Source organism: Anolis sagrei, chromosome 5, assembly GCF_037176765.1.
Source record: "Anolis sagrei isolate rAnoSag1 chromosome 5, rAnoSag1.mat, whole genome shotgun sequence".
Classification (NCBI taxonomy): Eukaryota; Metazoa; Chordata; class Lepidosauria; order Squamata; family Dactyloidae; genus Anolis; species Anolis sagrei.
In genome coordinates, this window is record NC_090025.1 from 165,510,854 (window position 1) to 165,527,794 (window position 16,941).

The 16,941-nt window shown below is 40.3% G+C and overlaps 1 protein-coding gene across 6 annotated transcripts in view; it reads left to right on the top strand.

The window, feature by feature from the left end:
• Nucleotides 1-16,941, top strand: part of ELFN2 (extracellular leucine rich repeat and fibronectin type III domain containing 2) — a 217,573-nt gene that overhangs the window by 68,164 nt on the left and 132,468 nt on the right. For all 6 annotated transcript variants that reach the window (XR_009631574.2, XR_009631572.2, XR_009631573.2 and 3 more), the window contains one exon: nucleotides 656-836. The gene's annotated coding sequence lies outside the window, so the exon portion shown is untranslated. The remainder of the gene's footprint in view (nucleotides 1-655; nucleotides 837-16,941) is intronic.

Here is a 16,941-nt window from a genome sequence, read left to right on the forward strand (position 1 = left end):
CAAACTACATTGCATAGTTTCAACATAAATGATATTGCATGATGGGACACATCAGAAGACACTCAAAGCAATTACCCCTATGGTTGTGTACCCCTCCTGTTTGAAAATAATTCTTGTAGTTTGCATATGGGCCTAACAATCTGGCCTGCTCCTGTGAAGGCGGTAGAGTGGCTTGTATTGAAGGATGAGAGTGGTAACTATGCCCTCCTTCTCACTTCATGTAGGGCACAGAGAATATTCTCTTATTCCATGTCCAAGAGAATAAGTGACCAACCCGAATGTGGATACCTGGGCACATTTTGAGGGCTCAACTTGCCCCTATGCCAAGTTGAACTGTCAAATAAGGGCCTCTTCACCCTGACTTATGCTAACATCTCTAGGCCCATCTGTCTCCTTTCCCCTTTACATTCATTTGTCTCTTTCCATGATCACTGATGTGCCCTTCTGGGTTATACCCTACACTGACTGTGGAGTAAGCAGCTGTGCACCCCCCCCCCACCCTCATTCTCTCATTCTCTCACATACATACACTCAAATGTGCTCACTATTCATTTGTGGCATATCCTGTTGCCATTGGAAACCTAAGAAAGAAGTGAATATACCCTCCAACTCTCTGGCTTTTTCTTCCCCCTCCCTTCCCCCCATTCCCTTGCAGACGGAGAGCTTAGCGATGAATCCGTTGATGCTCCGATCCATCAAAGAGCCTGATCAACGAGGCACAGACCATCCCTAAACGTGATTAAATATCCCTTTCTTCCAAGGCTCAGAGGCAACACGGATTTACCTGACCTGTCTTCTTCACGATTTGCTGTTCAAAGCACAACCATCTGGAGGAGGTAAGAGAACCTTCTTGCCTAGTATATGCCCCCTTATCCTTTTTCCTTTCTCCCACATCTGTTCTCAGTGCAGAGGTGCATCTAAGGTGGGAGAAGAACCTTCCTCACTGCTCACTCTCTGCTGAACTCATGCTCTTGCTTGCTTCCAATTGCCCAGCCTCCTTTGGCAGCTCAGCATGCAGCTGCTCTTTGGAAATCAGTATGTAGGAAGGCGACCGGTGCAGTTTTGTAGCATTCAACCCAAAGCTTTCTTCTCTTTACTTGCCGTGGTCTTCTTGCATCTGTCCCATTCTTGCCTTCACTCTCATTCCTCTACTCAGCACCCTTGCAGTACGTGCCTCTCCTTCTTCCTTTGTCAAACAAACATTGATTTTTTGTGTTTGATAAGCAAAGAAAGGGCAATGCAACCCCCCTTCTTCCACACTGAGCTAATATTATACATACCTGCTGGCAGTGGAGTGTAGCAGGCCGCAGATGTTGCTCTTCAGACAACATACACTTTGCAGGTCTTGATGATGAAGGGGATGCCATCCCATCGGGGCATCAGCCAGTGGTGTTTGTTGTGAGCTGAACATGTGCTTGGAAATCTCTGATGCTGAGATAATGTTTTAAAATATCCCATCTCCCCACCATGTGTTTTTAGATGTTTAGCACATTGCTAGTCAGCCACATTTCTTTCTCCAAGTTAGCAACATAGCAGGGTTTAGAGAGTATGTGTTCAGAATAGTTTCTCTTACAATCCAATTGGAGGAGGGATTTCCTGACAATCAGGAAATGCTTTATTTTTCAAGTTAATGATGGAAGTGGGATTTTTTTTTGGGTAGGAGAGGGGAAGCTTGGATCTTCCAGGTGTTTTTGGAATGGCTGCTGAAATACACCTTTGGTCTGTGTGTTTTAAAGTAGTTATTTTAAGTGATATCTTTTAATTATGTGGTTTTAAAGTTTATGTTGTTTTATTTTTATACGTATCAAGGCATTAAATTGTGCCTCTGTTGTGAGCTGCCCTGAGTCCCCTTCAGGATGAGAAGGATGAGATATAAATGTAGTAAATAATATTACCTATTATTATTGTTGTTGTTGTTATTATTGTAATTATTATTATTTTGGAACTCCGCTCCTAGAAGTTGTAGTAAGCATAGCCAATAGTGTAAAGGATTATATAAGGTGTGGTCCAAAATATCTGGAAAAGCATTGTTTCCCACCCCTGTGTTGATGGGTACTGGCATCTTCTTCTATATAAATAAAAACGTAATGTTCATTTGTGGGATTATCATAACTCAAAAACCAGTGGACGAATGGACACCAAATTTGGACACAATATACCTATCAGGCCAATGAGTGACCATCACTCATAAAAACACTGAAAAACTCAGTGGAAGAGACTTAAAAAGCCAAAAAATAAAAAACACATTACAACGCATGTGCAAAACCACATATATACACTTACATACACACACAAAACACATATACATAGACTGGGCCAAAGCAACGTGTGGCAGGGGACAGCTAGTAGATAAATGAAACAGGATGAAGGCAAGAACTGTAAATTGCATGAAACAACTTCCAAAGTGCAAAAGAGCATAGAACTAATGAAACGGAATCACTGAATTCTATTGTGTATGTAACAATATGTGCACCTTTTCTTGTGAAACCTGATTCATACACAGCTTACAGAAATAAAATCCTAAACAACAAGGTCATGAGAGTTATGCAAAATCCACTAACTGAAATGTATCCATACCATGTTAAAACACAAAGGGCTAATTTCTAAATGTCTGAATAGGTAAGGTATATTCATTTAAAACTTTAACACATTAATAAAAACAACCATAACACCAAAGTGCAGCTAGAGCAAGCAAAACATGATTAGTAAAAACCCAACATGCCAGTTACTGGTACTCAGTAATATCCCATTTGTAATGAGTTTTTTTTTCACATGCTGATTAGATAACAAAAAATGTTTGTTCCAGAAAGTAAAGTACAACCCATATGAAGGATCAAACAATTGGTTGCATCTTTAGTAAACCATTTTGTTGAGCATTCCCATACATTATTATCATTTTAAGTAATAGATTATTGATAGAATATATTCTCACAGGTTTGATTATGAAATCTTATTACTGTGAAAAGAAGCAGGATGTGTTTTTAAATTGGATACAACAAGCTTTAAAGGATTTATGTCTAAACCCAACTTGACTTCTTTTCTGAGAATATAATCATAATATAATGTATGTTTTTGGGGGGAGTGTTTTTCTCTGTCCACCATGCTATGAAGTTTCATAACTGGATTATATGACTGTGTATTTGGTATTATCTTTCTCTCACAGAATGCATTCACCTGGAAACTGTCATAGTAAATGTCATAGACGGGGTCACCAAGTGAATAACCCTAAATGTTTTTGGACCTCATCTACAACTCCCAGTTATTGTGGGTAATGGTTGGGAATTGCAGGAGCTGTAGTTCTATAAAATCTAAAGACTAGAGTTTGGGTACAATTATGTCATGGTTGTGAGACATTATACATTAAAGAAGAAAGAGGTATTCAGTTACCAAGCTTGAACTGAAGCCAACTAAATTTAGTTAGCTGTCTACAAACTGTATGGTAAGGCTGTTTGTTTTGAATATAAGCAAATTAGTCCAAAGCTAAACTCCCTGGTGTCACAGTGGGTTAAACCTCTGAGCTGCTGAACTTAATGACCAAAAGGTTGGTGGTTTGAATTCGGGGAGCAGTGTGAGCTTCTGCTATTAGGCCCAGCTTCTGCCAACCTAGCAGTTCAAAAATATGCAAATGTGAGTAGATCAATAGGTAACGCTTCTGCGGGAAGGTAATGGTGCTCCATGCAGTCATGCTGGCCACATGACTTTGGAGGTGTCTATGGACAACAGTGGCTCTTCAGTTTACCATCCCCCCAGAGTTGGACATGACTAGACTTAATGCCAGGGGAAACATTTTCCTTTACCTTTAAACATGTATTCATTTATCTCAAAAAATCAGACTCAAAGAAGCTCATCTCAAGTTCAAACCCCAAAATGAAACAAAACATAAACAAATTCAAACACTAAGCCACAATTAGACATGGCTTAAAACAAATGGAAACACATTTCTTCAGACTCTTCCCTTTCATCGTGTAACTTGAGGTGAACTACTAAGCATAAAACAGTGATAACTTAGTCACACACCGGATAGTATACACTAAATGAATCTGCTCCCTCCGTTGTGATGGAGGATCTCTCCTGTCACCAGTGCTTAGGTAAAATTCAAATGCCAGTCCAGTTTGCTTCTGCATGTGGAGTGTTTGCATGTGCATGTATGGATTCATCATGTTTTCCTTTGCCTCAGGTAGCAAAATGTCTTGGGTTGCCCCCCCGTCTTATCAGAGTCTGAAAACAGAAATGTGTGCTGATGGCTGTTGTGAGAGCACAGGCAAATGAGGATAAACAAATGTGTAGGCACTACTGAGTGTGTTCAAGAAAAAGGCAGAAGGAGGAAAAGGAACAACTCACTTAACTAATAATCTACATTGTTGTTTTATTGCTTGTCCTCTTACAATGAGAAAACTAATGACTCCAAGGTGGGACAGAAATGGGGAAAATAGTATCTCTGTCACAGAGGTGAGTGAACAGGTACGCGCTGTTTTTCAGCAAAAAAGAAGGACTACATAATAAAAACTTGTATTAAAACCTGATTTAGACTGATTCAGGATTAGCAGTGGATTCAAGGATTAGCCATCTTTCTACAGGCTAAGCAGATGAGCCAGGGTGCATCTACACTGTAGAATCAATTCTGTTTGTAACTACTGTAAAGGCCATTGCTTGTTTCTATGGAATCATGGGAATTGTAGATTGAGAAGGTCTTTAGCCTTTTTTGCCAAAGAGTGTTGGTGCCTCACCAAACTACAAATCTTAGGGTTCCATAGCATTGAATCATGGCTGTTAAAGTGGGGTCAAACTGTATTTATTCTACTGTATAGATGCACCCATAGTGTGTGATAGTACAATGACTTTTGCCATGTTACTTATAGTATGTGGTCTGGGAGAGCTGCCCTCGAAGATGACTTGGGATTACAGATAGTGCAAAGTAGAGCAAGAAAATGGTTGTTCTTGAGGCCACATAGACAACATATAGCACCACTCCTAAAGGAATTGCAGTTTGCTTCCAATCTGAATTCAAAGTGCTGGTCATGACATTTAAAGCCCCAAAGGTCCATGACACCTTAAGGAATGCCTCTCACTGGCATACCTTGTCATACCTCTGCTGGAGGGACCTTCTTTTGTGATCCATCATTGGGATCAACATGAAGGCAGAGGACATGGGAGAGGGCTCACTAGTTATGGGATGCCATCCCCTTAAAAGCCCAACTGTTCCACTTACTGATCTCTTTTGATCTCAGGTCAAATTATAGCTTTTTATTTGGAGCCTTATGTAGTTTTAAGCATGTATATTTTTTGGGGGTGGGGGGTGGGGGGTGGGGAGGGAACCTCATTTAGTTTTTAAGACTATTTTACTTGTTGAGTTGTTTTCATGTGTTTTAAAGTCTTTTAGAAACTATTCATAAATATAATATGGAATTATTTAAATTATTTATATTGTTTTATGTGTTTGCTGCCCTGAGCACTCATGAAAAAAGTCAGGATAAAAAGATTTAAATAAACAAACAAACAAATATAGGTAAATGCAAACTAACTTAATGGCAGTTCTCCTCCCATTAACTTCCCCATTCCATCTTTCCCCCCCTCTTTTTGCTAGGAATATAAAGATAACTTGCAAATATTCTTGTCTTCAATGCAAAAGGTGGTTTTAAATCAGCAGTTCTTCCCCTTCAAAGAATAGTGATTTGCTATCACATTCTCTGCTTGTGAGACTTTTAAAAATTATTTGCATCATGGCAACATTATTTGCCTAAAGTAGGAAACATATTACAAAAATACTGTTATCTGTGCAAAATTATTTTCATACTATTTTTGATCATTTTTAAGGATAATTTTTGTTGTAATTTTCAAATGGGCAAATTTACATAAAATAGGAGAACAATTGAACAGAATTATAAGGAAAAGATAAGGAAAAGAGGGGAAAGGGGTGGTTAGGGAATGGAGGGGAAGGAAGGGAGAGCAGAACTAAAAAGTTTCGAATTGGTAGGGAAGGTGAGAGGTAAGGGTTGGGTAATGGAGTTGGGAAAGGGGATTTGCTCTTCCCTTCTTCTCTATAGTGGTGCTATAAAGTTCGTTATAGTCCTTTGTTTTGCATCTGCTTTCCTAGTGATGGTATCTTCTATCTTCCATTCTCTTTTTAAATTAATTATTTTATTTTATTTCCCTTCAGCCATTCAATAAAAGGAGTCCAGTCTGTTGTTTTGATATGCCTTGTGATTTGGAGACCAGTGATGTTAATTTGTCCATGTTCACGATCTCCAGCATTTTCTTTATCCAGTCTCCATACTCAGACATACACCAATCTTGCCACCGTAGTCGCATATATAAAAAGTTTGTCTTTGTTTATATTCCAGTCCACATTTGTCATCCCTAATAAAAAAAATATTCAGGGTGCATAGGGAATTTTTCTTTCAACATTTTTGGCATAATTCATGAATTTATTTCCAGAAACTTCTTGCTTTTTAAAATCATTTTTTGATCACAAGTCTTTTATTTTCTGTTCGTTGTGAGAGTTCTGTGTGCCATATTTGGTTCAATTCCATCATTGGTGGAGTTCAGAATGCTCTTTGATTGTAGGTGAACTATACATCCCAGTAACTACAACTTGCATATGTCAAGGTCTATTTTCCCCCCAGAGCATCTCAAGAGCGCCCCTGGGCAAAATCAACTATACTGCAAATGCTTACTTTGTGTAACTTCAGAGTGTATACTACTTGGGACTGTGACTTGATTCTTATTTAGTATAGACAAGACATACCTCAGTTGCCCTACACTGTGCTGTTATAGTGTACAGTTTAATGGCCATGGCAACATCCTGTGGAATTCTGGGATTTGTGGTGTAGTGAGATTCTGGAACTCTAAATGCCCTTCCCTAAACTTTAAATCCCAGAATACCATATGATGTTGTCATGGCTGGTATAGTGAAAGAATAACACGATAGTAGTGCAGTGTGGTAAACACCTATGACAAAGCAGCTTCTTTTTCGGGATGCCAACCAGTCTGACCATTTCTTATCTTCTTTCTAGTTCAGTGGTTCTCAACCTGGGGTCCCCAGATGTTTTTGGCCTTCAACTCCCAGAAACAGCTGGTAACAGCTGGTAAACTGGCTGGGATTTCTGGGAGTTGTGGGCAAAAAACATCTGTGGACCCCAGATTGAGAACCACTGAAGTTGGAAGTGTGTTTGTTTGTTTGTTTTGCAACACTGGCAATGAGAGGATAGTAAAAGAGGACTTCGAGAACAGCAGACTAACTGCTGAGTTACAGCAGTGTGTTTGCAGTAAAGAATACAATAAAGCTTGACCTGAGAAAGATTGGGATTCTGCTCTAGGTGATCCTATTGCAGCTGTGTGTGCTTACATACACTAGCAGGCAAAATAAACAGCTGCTTCCAGAATCACTTACTGAGCCTATGTGAAGAGCAAAACTGAAGGAAAAGAGGTAAGCAGATTAGCCTGTCTGCTTTTCCTGGCATGTTGAAAAAGCATAGATCTGTAAGTTTCACTAGCAAAATGGAAATCGTAAGAAAAGTGGAGGCTGTTGGAAGAAAAAATAACAATTCCAGGATGCATTTGAGAAGAAACTTTCAAGTAGTCCCTAGAAGGTTCAGTGTTTTTGTTTAGTTATGCAAGGCTAACTCACCTGGATGTTTTTGACATATGCGTAATGTTACTTTTGAACAATTTCTGAAACATGTTGAACTGTTCTTCATTTTTGCAATGTAGGAAACTATCCATATCCTTTCAACTTCTGCTAACAAGGTTTCTGTTAAAGAAGAGAAACCCAGGAGCACTTGATAAACCTGTATTCTCTGATAAATAACAGCAAATATGATATCATTCCCCTGGTTTGTTCATGCTAGGTTTTTGGGATTGCATGTGATTGCACTTTCTGGCAGTTGTCTGTTTTGGATACTTAGGAGGTTAAATCACTGTCTCTGATTAAGAAAATTGAAGTTTTAGAGTGGATCAACACTGTTGAATTAATGTGGTGCGACACCACTAACTGCCTTGGCCCAATGCTATAGAATCATGGGAGTTGTAGGCACCAGAATTCTTTGGTAGAGAAAGCTAGAGACTTTGTAAAACTACAACTCTTGTGATTCCATAGCACTGAGCCAAATTGCATTAATTTGACAGTGTTGATGCACCCATAGCCTCTGCTAGAATCCTATCTATAGAATCTATAGCAGCAGGCCCTTAGCCAGGATTTTGATTCGGGGGGGGGGGGGGGGGCTGAGTCTGAGTGAAAGAGGGTCTACCCTAGCAAACCTTTTGTATCGTTACCCCAATACCCCCATGCATATGGGATATATTGAGTATGGTGATCAGATCACGATATGAATAAACATAACAGTTTAAATAATGCACCAGTAAGGCCTTTTCGCGAACCACCATGAGAATTTCGGGGGTGGGGGGCTGAAGCCCCCCAAGCCCCCCCACCCCCGGCTACATGCCTGTATAGCAGGTATGGGCAAACCCAGGCCTAGGGGCTGGATGCGGCCCCTTAGGCTCTTTTCTCAGGCCCTCCTCTCTCACACAATCCTGTCCTTCCTCCCTTCTGTCTTTCCTTCCTCCTTCCCTCCCTCCCTTCATTCCTTACCTCCCTCTTTCTCCCTCCCTCCTTTCTTCCCTTCCATTCTTTTGCCCTTCCTTCCTTCCCTCTTCCCTCCCTCTTTTCCCCTCTTCCCTCCCTCTTTTCCCCTCTTTCTTCCCTTCCTTCTCTCTTTTCTCCCACCCTCAATTCCCTTCCACCCCTCTCTTTCTACCTCCCTCCCTCTTTCCTGGTTTTCCTTCCTCCTTTCCTCCTGGAGGATGTTTACCTGGGAAAAAAGAGATTAGGGAGGGAACATGAGAAAAATGTTTCAATATTTAAAAGCATGTCCCATTCAGAAGGAGGGAGGGACTGACTTTCTGCTGCTCTAGAGACCAGGGCACAAGGGAGTGATGGATTCACGTGCCAGGGAAAGAGATTTGACTGAAACGATTAGGAAGAACTTCATGAGAGTAAGAGCTATTGGAGAGTGACATAGGCTGCTTGGGAGTGTGATGGAGTCTCCTTCTCTGGAGGCTTTTCCTCAGAGGCTGTCTATTGGGAGTGCTTTGATTGTGCTTTCTTCCATGGCAGGGAGTTGGACTGGATGGCCCTTGGGGGTCTCTTCGAGTTTTAGGATTCTAGAATTATATATCAGGAGTAGGCAATACGGGTCTAATGGATACACTTTTTCTTTCCCGTCCACCATCTCATCCTGACCAAGGCCAATCCTTTTGGGATCCAAACATTTTCTGTCTTTCCTTCACTTTCTGCCTCTAAAAGAGAAGAGGAAGAGAAGGGGACTTGAGGAGAACCCCTCCCTCCTGGCCCACCCACCCAGCTCTGACCCACCATGTGGTCCCCAAGTTAGAAAGTTTGCCCATACCTAGTCTATAGAGTAGGCTACAATTTAAGCGATTGAGGATTTTAAATTGATTCCAATACCAACTGGTTATTTTAATTGGTTATTAATAGTAGCTAGTTTATGTTTGCCTCTTATGTATAATATAGTTTATTCCAGCACAAAATTTTATGCTTTGTGATGTTTTGATGTTATAATTTAACATTTTATGGCTGCTTTTTTATTAGGATTTTTTTTCTTCTGTGTTGTTTTGGTTGCTATTATTACTATGTATATTGAATTTTTGTTGTAAGCCTCCCCAAGAGAGGGGGTGGGATACAAATAAAGATCATCATCATCATCATCATCCTGAAAAGCCTTTCAGCCCATATCAGTCAGTTTTCAGCCACTTTATAACATGTCTTTGGTGTCAGCCTTTGGTGAGACATTGCAGTTGCAGCACACTGTTGCTGTTGCTCCACATTGAATTTATTTTTGTCTGTTTTGGCGTATTTACTGTAAGCACTTCAAAAAAATCCCCATTTGGAATCATATTTCAAAAAACAAACAAACAAAAACAACTGGTTAAGTATTATATGCTGCAAAACAGAATGACAGAAGTTGGGGAAGAGAGGAGAGACATCACATATCCTTAAAGCAGAAGAAAAAAGGATCTAGGAGAAGAGGAGGAAAAACATTCAGCTTTTATGTCCAAGTGCTGAGTTAGGTATCAGTCTGCTCCACCCACTTGTAGCCAATCACTCAAATGTATCTTAAGGTCGTTTGCTTGATGGATGTTCTACCTGGAAGGTGAGGAATCTCTTTCAGCCCAAGGGCCAGATCCACTTTTAGAGAAATTCTCAATGGCCACATTCCAGTGGTGGGCAGGGCCAAAGGCAAACGGATGGCACAAAAATCTCAGCATATTTTAGCTTTATACTCCTAATTGTCAGTACCAAATCCTTGAAAAAGATACTTCAATCTTCTAGAAGGAGAACAATCCCATAAAAAGTGAAAAGCCACCCAGTGATGATGATATCAATCGTTATGACATTGATATGGAGGCATGGCTCTCTAATGAAGCACATGGCTTAGCAACAAGTCAAGAAGTCTATGAAGCACATGGCTTAGCAATGTGTCAAGAAGTAAACGAAGCACATTACTTGGGCTCTTCCATTTGTTTTCCCAGTCCCAACCTCAATGTGCTCCCTTCCATACCTGGAGTTTTCCTCATGACAACAGACAAGGCATGACAGACAAGGTTGGATAGGAAAACCCAGAGATCATGGAAAATGAGCACCAGTCTGCAGTTCAGTATGGGATTCCTCCAACCAGCACCCTACATCAAAACCCTAAGAAGTTGCATGGCATCTCCCAACTCCTGCTTGAAGGGAATCTTTCTGAGGAAGCTTTGTATTCAGGCTGCTTGATGGGTCAGCCTGGTTTACCCTCTGCAGCAGAGCTGTGTTCTTGGCCATGACAGTCTTTTTTATGTTCTGTTCTCTGTTGCCTGCCTGCAAAGTCGATGTTCACACCTCTGTTTTTCATCCCCCCCCCCCCTTCTCAGCACATTTTGAAGAATATGCAGGAGTTGGCATCTTTAATTGTGGATATGCAAAGGGTTTGATAACTGAAGCTCTGTGTTCACCTTTCACCAGGGCCAGGGCAGTGGATGTAGGGCATTGTCTGGAAGATAATGTTGGCTCAGTAACTGTTCTTTTCTGAAGGGACGTTTCCTCGAATTAGGAGTTGTGCTGCTTGGCTCAAGTTGCTGCTCTTTCATACTTCAAAAACACATTTTGCCACCCTGTTGCTAGTAAATGAGCCTTGAGTCACTGCACACTCGGCTTCTTCTGTTTATAACTCTGTTCCTTTTACCCAGTTCTATCCTTCACTTCTTAGTCATAGGCATACACGCACACATTCCAGGCCTGCAATTCTCATTTTTAATGTTTATGTAATGCAGAGGAGGAAATGTTGGATAGGTTTCCCTCCTCTTCTATTTAGAAGACCCCTTTCTCTCTCTCCATACTGCATACTCGGGGAGAGGTAATAAATTTGACCATAATTGTTTCTACTGTGTAGCAGCCTTTACCATTGCTTTGTTCTCTTTTGGATGAGTCTTCATTGAGTGATTTCACTAGAAGTCTTTTTTGTTGTTCTGGAGAGCTGCTTCTGGTACAGAGACATCTTCTGGATCTGAACTTGACAGGACTTAAATAAATCTTTAAATATCAATCTATTTGTTCCTAATTCCTTAAAAATGCAATTCCTTTACAATTAAAACTTATTACTTAATTTTATATGCTAACAAGTGTTGCTCCTTTTAGTAATGTGTAATGGTTTTGTTAATGTAATGAATTAGTAGTAATCATTTTGAATCAATGGGATTTGAATGTGGAGGAAATTAACACAGAGAGATACATGCAGCCAAGTCATTTGGTTCCCATATGGATTTTTTTTCTTTGTGTCAGGAGCGACTTGAGAAACTGCAAGTCACTTCTGGTGTGAGAGAATTGGTCGTCTGCAAGGACTTTGCCCACAGGACACTCATATTTTTTATATTTTACCATCCTTGTGGGAGGCTTCTCTCATGTGCCCGTATGGGGAGCTGGAGCTGACAGAGAAGAGCTCATTCCGCTCCCCAGATTTAAACCACCAACCTTTTGTTCAGCAGTCCTCCCAGCACAAGGTTTAACCCAGGTATGGGTAAACTAAGGCACAGGGCCTGGATGCATCCTACTGGTTGCTTATCTCAGGCCCTCCTCATTTTCTCTATCCTCTTGCCAGAAGGACACAGCGGCCTGCCATGTCCTTCTGCCAAAATGATATGGGAGGAAGGCATATAGCAGATGAGAACCCTCTCAGCTGCTGCCTGTCTTGCCCTCCTCATTGCATAATGCCATGAGGATTGGGGCGGGGGGAGGATCAGGGCAGTTGCTATGTGTCCTGCCTTCCTTCCAGCATAAGGATAGGCAAGCAGCCCCGTCCTCATGCTGGGAAAATCACCTGAGGGTGACCAGGGTCCTGTCCTGCCCTCTCCTGGGCCCTTCCCACCCAGTGTGTATCTGCTCCCCCTCCCTCCTGGCCCAGCCCCCTGGCCAGGCCTGCAATACAGCCCCAAGGCACAAATGTTTGCCCATGCCTGGTGTAACCCATTGCGCCACCGGGGGTTCCCCCATGTTGATAGCAGTGAAACACTCCATCTCACACTAAGAATGAGGAAACCTTTCCTTTTTGGACTATAACTCCAGCCAGCATAACTATTGCCTATGCTGACTAGAGGATTCTGGGAGCTGTGGTGCAAAAAGGATATTGATGTTCTTCTCATGACCATAGGGACTAAAGTTAAAATTAGAAGGGGAATAAGGCATACTTTTTGCATAGTTGAATGCAGAAAGCCCATGAAAGCAAGATGGCCAATTGTGCAAATACATGAGGAAGCTGACTCACAAGCTAGCAGATTTTGAGTATTGCTTGGAAAATTGTATTTAAAACATAATTAGTCACAGAGCTGATGAGAATTGCAGTCCATCAGTATCTGGAAAGCCACATGTTTCTTATTCATTCTCTAAGAATTAGCAACCCATCTATTAATAAATTGATATCTTTCAATTGCCAGTTTAGGAAACTGTGTCAAAATGTACAATTAATTGTTGCATTTCTATATTAGTGAATGGTGTGTGTATGGGAGGGTGTGTGTAGATTGAACTTAGAATTTATACTATATTGTACTCAGGATGTGGTGTTTTGCAGGGAGAAAGAGCTGCTCATCTGGTAGAAAAGAGACTGGAAAAGAAAGGGAAAAAAGTCAAATTTACACCATAGTTCTGAACCTCATTTGTGAACATTTATTATTGACCATTTATTGTTATCGTGGAAACCCAACTTTCTACTTCATTAAAAACTATCAACTGAACAATACAATCCCTGTCCTAATTTCTGAATAGTTCTGGATACTTCCAGTAACATCTCTTTGTCTTCTAACAATATTCTAAAAATGGAGAGATAATACAAACCTAAAAATATTCAGTGATAAGCATATAGAGTCTTGCATAGGGAAGGAAATGATTTATTCAATCTAGTAAAGGTCTTTGATTAGTTGTAACTCAATAGATGTAAATTGTAAGGATGGGTACTTTTTTAAAAAAAAAAACAAGGTCATAACAATAGATAAGCAGGTGAACAGTGATGATTCAAATGGAGGATTTCTAGCTGGTGATTTAAATCAAGATTTCAATTACAGTCATAGTTGCAAGTCTGTTTCTCTTGTGACTTACTGTTTCAGCTGAAGCAGAGCTTTAATACCCTTAGAGTTCTCAAAATGGCAAAAAGGATTGAAAGACTAGGAGGAATCATAGTCTAGAAATCTCCATGAAAAATCCTGATTTTCCTGATTATGAAATTCCAAATTAATCTCTCTTTTAAAAGTGAGAGTAAAGGATCATTTGTACTGATATGTATGGCCTTAAATATCACTGATATAAAATCTTGAATGTAATTTTGGGGTATATTATCATTAAGTCATCAGAAACGTTCAGTCAGACAGAGAAAATTTATGTAATCCAGTATTTTGTTCCTATAGTAGTTATTCACTTTCTTCCTGGAAGCCCACAAATAGGACATGAAAATGCATTAACGCTTCTCTACCTGTGTTCTCCAATGACTTCAACTTAGATCCATTTTGGTTTTGATAGTTAAAGATACTATCTAGCTTAGCAGTTCCCAATCTGTGGTCTGTGGACCACTAGTGGTCCGCAAAAATGAAAATATGGTCTGCCGCCTCACCAGTACTATACCATTGCCTTGAAACCACGTGGCAACGAGAGTGACTGGTCTTGTAAAACCCTCTTATAGTGCTGATGCAGTGGGGAGGCCGGGAGAGGCTGACTATTCACAAAAAAATATTATACCAACACATCAGCTCTATAGGATTAAATATGGTTGTCTGTGGGTGAGCAGATGGCAACTATTGGATGGCATATGTTCTGTATCGAAAACTAGAGCTGATGTGGTCTATCCAATGCAATTTTCTGAATCAGCGCCCCAAATAACCAAAACAAATCTAAAGTAGGCCAAAAACCAATTTATAACCCTTTTGGTACTAATGTTGGAGAGTGGTCCCTGGTCAAGTGGTCCCTGGTTAAAAAAAAAAGATTGGGAACCACTGGTCTATCTAATGCAGGGGTTCTCAAACTAAAGTCCGTGGTCTGGGTGTGGCCCTTTGGATGTGGTCATTTACTCGATCCCTGGATTAAGCTTTAGACTTAGGGTCACCCTAAGTCTGAAACAACTTCAAGTCACACAACAACAACAACAACAACAATCTGAATTAACTTGACTATCTGAACAGCCAAAAGCAGGCCCACCATTCGCATTAGAATAGTGGGAAGTTTATGTTGGTTAAAATTGTTCATCATTTTAAATACTGAATTGTTCTTTCATGCTTTTTGCAATAAAAATAATATATCTGCAGTGTGCATAGGAATTTGTCCATGTTTTTCTCAAAATATAGTCAGCCCCCCCTCCCCCAACAGTCTGAGGGACAGTGAACCGATTCTCTGCTTGAGGAGTTTGAGGACTCCTGATCTAATTCCTTAGGGTTGTCATAAATCAGAATGGATTTGAAGGCACACAACAACATCACCAGCAACAACAGATATAGTAAAGTTCTACTCCAAAACTTTAAATGAGTTTCAAATTTTATGAGTTTTACTTTATTGGTGCAATGGGTACTGTTTGTAATCATTTTCCAAAGTTATTTTAAAAGGACAGTTGATCTTTTGTAACCATGGATTCAATTCTACCATAGCTGAAAATATTCCCTGCCATTTAATAGAAGGGATGCCATTTTACTATACTAGGGATCCCTAAATTAAGACCCATGGGCCAGATGAGGCCCTCCAAGTTTATTTACACTCCCTCCCCCAAAAAACCCTTTATACTTAGGGTCACCCTAAGTCTGAAATGACTTGAAGGCACACAACAACAACAATCCTAATTAACTTGACTATCTTATCTGTCAAGAGAAGACCCACACTTCCCACTGAAATACTGGTAAGTTTACGTTGGTTAAAATTGTTATTTGTTCTAAAAATTGTATTGTTCTTTCACGGTATTTTTTTTGCACTAAAATTGAGCAAGGGAGAAAAACTAAGTGGCAAATGATTTCTATCCTGTCCCTGAGATTTCTATCCTGTCCCTGAGATCTCTTCTGGTTTTGAATCTGAATATTACAGATGCTACCCAAGCTGTGAAGCCGATTTGGAGCATGCTGTTTAGTATCTTTGATTGTCTTTTGAAAGTTTAGAATAAAACATGTAATGAGCCATCAGCCCAACATAGTAATGATAAAAACTGAAGTGAATATTGTCAGATCTCACCTGGAATATTGTGTCCAGTTCTGGGCACAATTCAAAACAATATTGACAAACTGAATGTGTGCAAAGAAGTGCAACCAAAATGGTAGGACATCTGGAAATGATGCTTTCTGAGAAATGACTTAGTGAACTGGGTATGTTTAGCCTATAAAAAGGTAAAGGTTTTCCCTTGACATTAAGTCTAGTCATGTCCGACTCTGAGGGGTGGTGCTTATCTCCATTTCTAAGTTGAAGAGCTGGTGTTGTCTGTAGACACCTCCAAGGTCATGTGGCTGACATGACTGCATGGAGCGCCGTTACCTTCCAGCCAGAGTGTTACTTATTGATATACTCACATTTGAATGTTTTGAACTGCTTGGTTGGCAGAAGCTGGGGATAACAGCAGGAGCTCACCCCACTCCCTGGATTCAAACTGCCGATCTTTCAGTCAGCGAGTTCAGCAGCTCAGCGGTTTAACCTGCTGCGCCACCAGGGACTCCTGTTTAGCCTATAGAATGTATTAAAAAGGGATGTGATAACAATTTTAAAATATTTTAAAGGTTGTCATGTTCCAGATTGAACCAGCTTGTTTTCTGCTGAAAAATCCCAAGGTGCTTCCAGGAGAGGCAGTTCACTGTGTTTTGGTTACAAAGGAGCTATTTTCGGAGTCCGGAAGGGTCCAAGTCCACTTTGTACATTGCATGTTGCTTGCCTTGCTTTATCATTTCAGTGGTCCACAATAATTTATGGTGTGCTTTTGAGATGGAGAGAAACCATTGTTTGATGTGTTTGACTGCACATCTTGACAAAGGATCAGATGTTTGCCTTTGCAAATCCACAGACTCCCTTAGCCATAACTAAAATGCTCACAGTGCACATTTAGAAATTCACTCCATATAATACAGTGGAACTTATATTTCCAAATAAATATGCCCAGAATTGCATTATTAGTGAATTTAGCATAGTAGATTGACAAAGAACCCCATTAGTCATTCAACATCTTTAAAATTATTAATCACAGATATGATTTAATGAATAAAAAATGTCCACAGCCATCACCACCTTAGTTTAATGTACTCAAAGGTGACAGAGAAGGCACCTATTGTGATATCGCTACCACTCATTACCTAAAAAAGCAAAGCTTGCTTTGTTTTTCAAAATCAAAGTATGTCCCCTCTCCCCTTTTAAACCAAACTAAGCATATTTGGCCAATTAACTGTGTG